The 10317-nt window shown below is 35.6% G+C and overlaps 1 long non-coding RNA gene across 1 annotated transcript; it reads left to right on the top strand.

The window, feature by feature from the left end:
* Nucleotides 1-5103: 5103 nt before the first annotated feature.
* On the top strand, nt 5104-7824 carry LOC141569933 (uncharacterized). Its single transcript, XR_012493666.1, has 3 exons — nt 5104-5223; nt 7071-7181; nt 7777-7824. It is a non-coding gene; the product is annotated as an uncharacterized LOC141569933 (long non-coding RNA).
* The last annotated feature ends 2493 nt before the right edge of the window (nt 7825-10317 follow it).

Genomic DNA, 10317 nt, shown 5'->3' with positions numbered 1-10317 from the left:
AGAATGGAAAGGATGTCTACAGTGATTAGCTTAGTATGTTTTCATTGTGTCCCTATGATGTGGCAGATAGACACGTGCTGCTTTCAACAGTTTACAGGTGGGATAGTGGAGCAGACAGGAAATATAATGCTTTATCAGAGATGACCGAATTAATTAGATAAAGTGATGCAGAGACAGGGCTGGGACTGGGCTTTTGCTTGGGTGGATGTGTCTCCCCATTACACTGTAAATTCTGACAAACAAGATGGGCTTTCTCAGGCATGGAGACTTTGTGCTATTAGTAATGAGGCAGCATGAAGTGTTGTATATTTTAGAAATATACGCTTTCTTTTTAAAAAGAACATTCATGTTTTATCACTGCATCATATATAATGCAACATGAGTAAAACCCTACTGAGTTTCACATTTGTGAGGAAACTAGCATTACTGTAGATGAGTGTCAGTGCAGAGAAATGACCCTATTATCTATGTAATGGTAATATTGTGCCTCACAGGGGAACTTGCGTCATTAAGAGTGAGTTCTCTTGCAGATGCTTTCTACATGAGTTATTAATATATGAAATCAGAAGGAATTGGAAAGTTCTTTCTAGGGACTTGGGAATATAATTTAAAGGTTTCAGTATTCACTTTTACCAGAAACATCATGTAAATCTGTGTTTATGTGTGTTTGTAGATGTGTACACACACACACACACACACACACACACACACACACACACACACACAATTTCACACCACCATTTCTTTGTATGGACCTTTTCTTTCTACGTGGGTACCCTTTTTATTTTCTTTTTGTCTCTGAGACCCCTGTCAGTTGTGTCCTCCTAGGTGGTGAAGCCTCCTCAACCTTTTAAAACCAGGTTGTTACTTCCCCCTGTCCCAGAGCAGTTTATCCCCATTGCGAGATCATGTTTTTATTGCTGATCATCTCTTGCCGTCTTTGTACCTCCCACTTGAGTGTGTGCTTATCAAGGTTGGGGGCTTCCTCTTTCAATTTCATATTGTAGCATCTTGCATGATATCTGCATATATTGGTTATGCAATAAATATAAAGTGAATAAATGCATATAATAGAATATATATGCTTTTATACTCGAGCTTATTTTAAAAATGTGTGTAAGATGACTTAAGCAATACAGCAAATTAGAAGAAAATTAGAAGGAGAAAAGGAGGAGGATGGGAAATAAAATGAGACCAAGCATGAACTAATATGTTATGAGTCTGTAAGTATATATGTAATATGAATTTAAATGCATTTGCAATTACAGAGGAAGCATATATGTGGTACTTACTAAAACCTATATCCACTAAAAACTATCCTGTCTGATAAGTGAGCAAAAAATTGCATCTTTTTTGTTTTGGCCTTAGAAAAATTTCTTGTTTTTCAAGCCACATTTTGGTCAACATATATTTGATGCTGAAAGCTTTCTCTGTGAACTGCTCATTAGTGCATAGATTAGAATGTAATCAGCATGTGGTAAAATGTAGTGGTCAATTAATCCCATTGCTATGAAAATAGTAATCTGTAATATGACTGTATAGGGAGCTCTTCCATTCCTGAAATGTCATGCTCTATCTCCTCTTACCTGCTCTCTTTCAAAAAGCACATAGCCATGAGGTAGGAACACAAGAATGCTGATTTGAAATAATATCTTCTCTTGGAATAAATATTTTTCAAATTAATGTAAATAAATAGTACCAGAGAATTATAGCATTCTCTCTATGTGAAAGTTTAAGTAAGTGAGAATATTTAAAGTTGTATTCTTATTCTCCTCACAGGATTAAATGTATGCAAATCTTAGATTTTTGGGTTGTTTTTTCTGTAAGACTCTTCTTGAATCTAATTCTCTGCATGGTTTTTTTTGATGGAGAATTAAGCTTTGTTAGCTATGTTGTTCTTTGATAGTTAAAGTAATGAGGTCTTAACTATTCTACGTAATTTAATACAATGAAGAAGTCAGTCACTGACTGGCAACTTTTCAAAGGAGGTGGGCCAAGGTGCCAACCTATTTCTTTTGGTGTGCCAGCTCATAGAGTTTTGTGTTCCAGGGATTTACTAATCACCAGCTGGTAACTGATTTACAAGGCGAGAAAGACAAGACTCTTGAATGGTGGCCACTGACTCACCAGAAGACAGAATGTGTACTGGCTTCAAGCCTTGTCTATTGGCATGCAGATCTTGCTGCCAGGAAAGACTTGATGATGGCAAAGAACCTATGTGCTACCTTTGGCATGTTTGTCAGATTTCATCAGTGTTGTTCTTGACCCACACTTTGGTTTAGCAACTGAGAACTGCTGTGTAGTTTACCACCTCCTTGGTAGGAAGCCTCCTCATTCCTTTTATCCAGGTTGTTGCTTCCCTCTATATTCTACTCCAGTTGAATATACCTGTCTTTCTGTTCCTTCGTCCGTCCATCCATTGATCCATCCATCCATTCATCCATCCATTCATTGATCCATCCATCCACCTGTTCATCTGATACTGTATTTAAGCCATCAATAAATGTGCCAAAATTAACCTCTGAAAGCACTGTTTAGAATTAAGATTGGCAAACTTTTTCTGTAAAGGAACAGATTGTAATTATTCTAGGTTTGTAGGCCATGCTGTCTCTTGCAGCTACTCAGCTCTGCTGTTGTAAATGAATGGATGTGGCCGTGTCCCAATAAAATATTGTTTATAAAAAATTGCATGTGTAGGATGCCCACCCCTGGTTTAGATAGTGAAAGTATATGACTCAACATAATTGTGTGCTACACAAAAACTTTTAAAAATGCTTATGTTTTCTAACACAGCTTATCTCTCAGGTTTGTTAGCTTAATTGTCATCTGCTTTGAGATTTACTCACAAAAAATAGTTTTATAGATTAACCATTTTATTTATTTTATTTAAGCATAGTGATGATTTAAAAAAATTTTCATCTCTCTGTGGCACTGGTTATAGAAATGTTATTGGATTGAAATATAAAAATACAAGGAATACGATTTCCCCCCACATCATTGATAACAGCACCATTAAATTTAATAATATTTACTTATAAATATGATTCAAAAACTATTCTTCACATGAAAACATGGACCAGATATGTTGCTAAGTAGGGGGATAAAAAGGGAGACTGTACAACAGTTCTTAACAGTGTGTACAATGTGATTCTATTTGTGAAAAGAAAAACATTACATATGTCTATGCATATGCATATTTGTATATTGTAAATATCTGAAAAGATGCTGTATCAATCAGGGTTCTTAATTTTCTTTTTATTTAAAAAATATATATATATATTATTTTTATTGGAGAATATTGGGGAACAGTGTGTTTCTCCAGGGCCCATCAGCTCCAAGTTGTTGTCCTTTAATCTAGCTGTGGAGGGCAAAGCTCAGCTCCACGTCCAGTTGCTGTTTTCAATCTTAGTTGCAGGGGCAGCCACCATCCCATGCAGGAATTGAACTGCACCCTTGTTGTTGAGAGCTCGTCTCAACCAACTGAGCCATCTGGCCGCCCCTAAGTGTTCTTAATTTTCAAGCAGGTGAGATCAAGCCTGTCCAATATAAGCAGAAAAGATTTATTGAAAGATAATAAATGGTTCACAGATCTCCGTGGTGTCTAAGAAGTAGGCTTAAAGGCCATATATCTAGCAGTAGTGCCCAAAATTCCACTGCATAACTGGTTCTGCCAAGATTCCCCAGGAGCTCAGTGGACATGAACCTGCAGTCTGAATCACTGATAACACAGCCTGGATGCTGGATCTGCCTCTGCTGTTACCAGTGCTCTGGAATAAATTCTGGACATTTGCTGCTCTTTTGTGTCATGAGCTTCCAATTCAGTCTAGCATGTGTGCATTTGATTGGCAGAGCCCATGTTTTGTGCCCTAGCTGCAAGGGAAGCTGGGAAAGTGAATTTGTGGACATCACTTTTGTAGTGGACACAGGGCCTTAACTCATAAGGTGGGGCATTTCCCAAATGTAGGAAGAGGATTAAGAAATCTGTATACCAGAAAGAATGAGAGCTGTCTACTGCAGACATCCAGGAAATTGTTAGCATTGATTACTTCCGGCCAGTGGAATTGGAAGGGCTGACTGGGGAGCAGATGGAACTTTTTATTGTACTCTTCTGTGCTCTTTGAATTAAAAAAAAAAAGTATACACACACACACACACATTGATACACACACGCACATACATAACAATGATAAGAAGACCATGTGGAAAATGAACAAAAGGAACAACAACATTTTTTTCCCCACCAGTTCTACTCTAATGTTCTCGTATAGGAATTCATGAAGGCTTCCCAGCATAACCGGACAATTCCATCAACTTCCATCCTACTCAATCTCATCTAAAAATTCGCCTTATGATTTCCTCTTAAAATTTAATCAACTCTATATTGCTTGTACTTCTTTGGGCAGATAAATCATTAATTGGTTTTTTCTGGGATACTATTGGTTTTTTCTTCCTTTTGGCCTGGTAGAGCTTACTCAGTTTATCTCTTTGAGTTCTGCAGGATTCAGCTTTGAAAATTCAGGTTTGTTCAGCTGCTGTGGTTGACAAAGTATGCATAAATGCAAAGTCCAAATATATACTTAAGTATTTGACCCTACAATCCCCCTCACCCTGCAAACCCTCATAAACTTGCTCCTTGATAGAAAACTTGTCTGGGAACTTAATTCAGTCCAATAAAGTTTTAGTAGATGTATTAAACTTTTAAAACTTTATTATTTAGAATAATTTTAGATTTACAGATAATGTGTGTAGGTAGTACAGAGAGTTCCCATATACCCCACAGCAGCTTCCCCTGTTATTAACATCTTATTAGCCTGATACATTTGTTACAATTAATGAACCAATATTGATACATTATTATTGACTAAAGCCCATATTTTATTGTCTTAGTTTTAAAGTCGGTTCTCTGTACCATGATAGCTGATATATTTTATACATTTATATTGTCCTTTGTCTTCTGTGGAGTGGTCGTTAAGCTGTATAGTAAATGCTATTTCTGTTATAAATAACTTGAAATTTAGGGGAAGAATAAATGAAGCTTTGCCACAATGAGGTTCTTATTTTATGCACAAATGTTACATGAGAGAAAATAATTAACCTTTCATTTCCCCCCCTGTTTTGTGTTCAGTGGAACAGGTTCCTGTAGAACCATACAACATCCCCCTGTCGCAGGCTGAGGTCATACAGGAAGGGAGTGACGTTACTCTGGTTGCCTGGGGTACTCAGGTCAGTATCCTTATACCACCTGGTAATATTCAGGTTGTCCTTGGAAGCTCTTATTTTTAATCCTGGTACTGTGAAGAATGAAAAATGATGTTTTCCTTAAATTTAAGTCTTGTTTGGTACTACGTCTATATCTGGTACCGATTTTTACTTATTGAGTCATAAAAATATGTATGCAAATGGTGAAGCCATTAAAAATATGTTGAGTTTACAAAAATGTATTCATTAAAAACGGTTTATTTTGAAGCACATTTTACATATCCTTACTACTTGTTGCTGCACTTGACTTGGTATTTTCTTTTTTATCTCATCTGCTGCCATCTTTTGTGATTACTTTGCTGACCAGGTGCACCCATCCAGTGGTCCAGCCTCAGAATGCCATACCTTTCTCTTTTCCAGTAAAGCTCACTACCGATCTACTTCCACTTTCCCCAGCACTTGTCTCCAAGCATTGCTGTATCTCCAAGCATTTAAGCTCAGGACTCTTTCTCTGGCCATAGACTGCTCTTACACTTCTTTCTCTTCTTTTAAAGAAGTGTTCAGTTCTGGTTTTTTTTTTTTCTTCCTGTCTAAAGGAAATGCTTATTTAAGAAAATTGAATATGCTGTATTATAATAGAAGATAATGCAAATCATTTGCAATACCACAACCTCCTTCTCTCCTCTCCACTTGATTTTTGGCTTGGAGAGCTACAGTCCTCGTGGTTTCTCACCTCTAGTGGGGAAACCGTTTTATTCATATCTCTGTCACGCTCAGCGTGTGTCTTTGCCTCTGTTTTGGGGGTTACTAGCTTGATTGCTAACCAACTGAGCTAATTGGCTGCCCTATCTCTCTTTTTAATAGGGAAGTTAGAGTGTATTAGATACTAACTTCCATAACCCATTTTTCCTTTATATCTATCATTTCTTCAACTCATTTCCTGTTTTCCTTGTCTTCAAAGGAGAGATGTCTGGTTATCATAGCTACCTACCTCTCCAAATCTATTTCAGATTATGTTTCATTTACTTTCTCCAGGACTGTGATAAATCAATTAGTCCCTCTCTCTCCTGCATCTTCAGTTTCTTCTTCCCATGTCCCTTTTATTGAAAAGGAGTATGTCTCTTTTCCACCCTACTTTTCTCTTAAATAACCAGTGTATCTCTCTCCTTTCTTTTATCACTAGACTTGAACAATTCCTACCTCCAATATTTAATTCCTTAACTTCCTTATGAACTTGTATCATAAATTCTTATTTCCAGTAATTCACTAAAACTATTTCTGCTAATATCACTAACCTTCTGATTGTTAAATCCAACCCTATGCCATATTGCTGTGGTTTATTACACTGGCTACGCGCTCTATAAAACTCTTCTTTAGTTTCTGGAATATGTTGTCGCCTGATTTTCTTTCTGTTTTTTTTTTTTTAACTCTTCTCCTCCATCCTTTTCTTTCTTCCTTCCTTCCTTCCTTCGTTTCTAGTGAGGTTCTCTTCATCTGGTTTCCTCTTTAGTGTTGGTCATCTACAGAGTTTCATGATTACTGCCCTGTAGTTTTTCCCTCTACGTGCTTTTCCTAGAAACTCCACCTACTCTTGTGACATTATTTACCTCTGTGTGCTGATATCTTTGGAATCAGTATGACTGTTCTCACTTTTTCTAAGAATCTCCTTCCAACTGTTTTCTGGACATCTATATGTGATTATTTTGGTGGAATATGGGGTTCAACACGTCTAAAACAAATTTATTAATTCTCTGTGAAGATCAATTCCTCTGACTTTAAATACTACCTGTATTAATAATGTCAGAATTCAACTAATGTTTTAGACCTGTATCTCCATTGTCATTCTCTGCATATCTTTCCCTTCATTTCAGGTTCACGTGATCCGAGAAGTGGCTTCCATGGCTAATGAAAAGCTTGGAGTGTCTTGTGAAGTCATTGATCTGAGGACTATACTACCTTGGGATGTGGATACAGTTTGCAAGGTATGGATATAGTATTGATAGAGTGTCATTTCTTTAAAATCTTGGGTGAAATTTGTTGGATATTTGCAAAGAATTGTTTTGAAATTTTGAGCTTTGTGGGCATTTTTTACTGATTTAAAATTTTTAGATTTATACTATGAAAGAAATTTATACTATATAATAAGCTTAATGCTCAAGCAAACAAATCACTTTGTGTTTTGTTCTTCCCATAGTTCTCTGTGGTTAGTATATTATAAAACTGTGTCCTTCACATGGCCAGCTTGGGTTGAGTTGTATGAATAATGGAGTGGTGCAAATAAACACAAGGAGTCCATCTGTGTTTTTAACTTCTGATTTATTATGGTTTGATAAGCTAGATTTAATATAGTCAGATAAATGGTTTGGCTGAAATTTCATTTGTTTTTCTCCGAAAGAGATGGATTATTAAAACAACAACAACAACAAATACTTTAGCCTTTATACTGGATCATAGTTTAACTATTATGTTGTGGGATTCTGTAGTTTTCTAAGTTTCTAAGTTTCTGATTTATAGTTTTATAAGTTTTCCTATTAATTTTAGCCTTATTAGATTGATATTTTTCCTTACTATTAATAGGATTCACATAGCCCCCTCTCAAGAATATAGTTTATGGAATACTATTCGCCATAAGAAAAGATGAAATAGTACCATTTATGCATTTACATGGATGGATTTTGAGATTATAATGCTAAGTGAAATAAGTCAAACAGAAAAAGTAGAGAACCATATGTTTTCACTGATATGTGGTATACAAAACTGAAAACAACAAAAGAACAAGACAAACAACTGAAGAAACAAAAACTCATAGACACAGACTATAGTTTAGTGGTTACCAGAGGGTAAGGGGGGTGGGGGGTGGGAGATGAAGGTAAAGGGGATCAAATATATGGTGATGGAAGGAGAACTGACTCTGGGTGGTGAACACACAATGTGATATATTGATGCTATATTACAGAATTGTACACCTGAAATCTATGTAACTTTACTAACAATTGTCACCCCAATAAACTTTAATTAAAAAAAAAGAAGAATATAGTTCTTATTTACTGGGCATTAACCGATATCTTTCATATTAATGTCTATTATAGATAAAGTACATCTACTCTCATATTGGTATATAAGTAAGGTTAAGCTCTTTTTTTGGTGATTATTTTATCTACTAAAGTTTAGGTAACAGGACATCTGTTATTTTTTTCTTGATTTATTGTTGTAGCAAATGAGTCCTAAGACCTTAGGTATTTTACATTTACTATTTTTAAGAGTTTTAGCATTCTCGTAGCTTTACAGGCTGTTTCTTAGCTTACTTATATGAAGCTAATCTGCAGTTATTACTGCTCTAAATGTGTAGCAGAGTGTTTTTAGGTGAAGATTATCTTATAATTTAGTGGAAGATTTAAGATTTGTTACAGTAAATGTTCTATAGACTCACTTGACATAATCTAAACATTTGACATGGTTACAAATAGTTTCAACAATATTCTAAGTCCTTGTATTTGTAATTTCTATAATTAAGAGCAGTATTTTAGGATCATTTATTCCTAACTGCCTGAAAATAATTCGTTTTGCAGGCATTTTCAAACAAAGTCAGACACTGGGTTTCTTTCAAATAGCCAAATGTCCCAATTTATGGTTAAACTGGAGTTGATACCCTTTGCCAAAGGCTTCTTATTTGCAACACGTATCCCCCATTCATTTTGTAGTTTATAATGTGACTGGTACTACTGCATGGAGAGATGATGTTTTGTCATGGTGAGTGGGGTGTACCGATATATGGTCAGGACAAATATTTTTAGAACCTTATTTACATATTTATGTACTTTATACATCCAAAAAGAATTTGTAGCAGCTTACGGTAAAGCACAAATATAATAACACTTCAAGTTGATGACCATGAAAGCAAAGTGAGAAGAGGTGGAGGAAGAAAAAAGGAGAAAATTCTTTATATTTGTATCTACTATATAAATTTGCTTGGGTAGAGCCCCTTCCCCCCATTATTAAATCTACTGGTTGCATTTTTGTATGATTCTGGAATATAGATCCTGTTTCTGTAGGACTCTATATTACTGGAGAACATGAAAGAGGAGATTAAGAGACCTCTACTGACTGAGAAAGTGATGCAGCAAATTTCTGGCTTGTTAGCATCATTATTTTAGTTTTGTGTTGGGATGTTTTTATCATGTCATTTTTCTGGTTGTTGACCCTCCAGTTCTACCAGTGAAAAGCCAGCTAATCATATCTTGATTACTTTGGGTCTATTTGTGACTCTCTTCATTTCCGATCATGGTGTATCTCCTGTTTTCTTTTCATGTATCAAAAGAGAAAAGTTTTTGATACTTAGCATCTTTTCTAGAATTTAGAGATGATTTTAAAGAAGAGAGCCCTACAACCAAACACTCGTATTAAAAATGATATACTTTTTCTTTAACTATAGCTAAGCTTTTATTCTTCATCTTTATGAATTCTGTAGTAGTCAAAACTTGTTTATTATCTTTTTCAGTTAGTGTTGTGTTTTATCGGTTGTTTTTTTTGTCTTTATGACAAAATTATATCTCAGCTTTATTGCTTATATGTTAAACTCAACACCAAAATGCATCTTTTAGGACATCTACTCAAGAAAACCTTACTAAGGCAAAAATCATTTATTGAACATATACATACTATGCATAGTAAAATGATTCTAGGACAGTTGAGAAATTGTTAATTTAATCTGAGTTTAACTATGTTTTTAAAACATAGTCATGCATTTTGCTTTGAAGCATTGTTTGGAAGTTAAAAGCCTAAAAAGTTACTCAGGGACAGAGAAAGCAGCTTTTTCTTTCTTTTTTTTTTTTTTTTAAATGCTGCTCAGGGGAGTTTCAATTCTGAACCTGAGATCGAAGCTCCAGAAGCTTCTGAATACCAGAGTAGAAATTCTTATGTTTTGAGGTTCTTAGGAGACAGAGACCTACGTGGGGGTCTGGGGTTGTGGGTGGAGTACAGTGGCTTCAGAACATCAGCAATGAGAATTGAAAGCCCTGAGATGAGTGGTAATTTGACACTGATGAGCTTGGGCTGCTTTTTGCTTGGGGATGGGAGGCTTCCAATTTAGTCTCAACTAGAAGCTAAGAATCCATAGTG

Source organism: Rhinolophus sinicus, unplaced genomic scaffold (assembly GCF_036562045.2).
Source record: "Rhinolophus sinicus isolate RSC01 unplaced genomic scaffold, ASM3656204v1 Contig204, whole genome shotgun sequence".
NCBI classification, from domain to species: Eukaryota; Metazoa; Chordata; class Mammalia; order Chiroptera; family Rhinolophidae; genus Rhinolophus; species Rhinolophus sinicus.
Note: the sequence above shows the minus strand (reverse complement) of the source record. Positions and strands in the feature narration are given on the sequence as shown.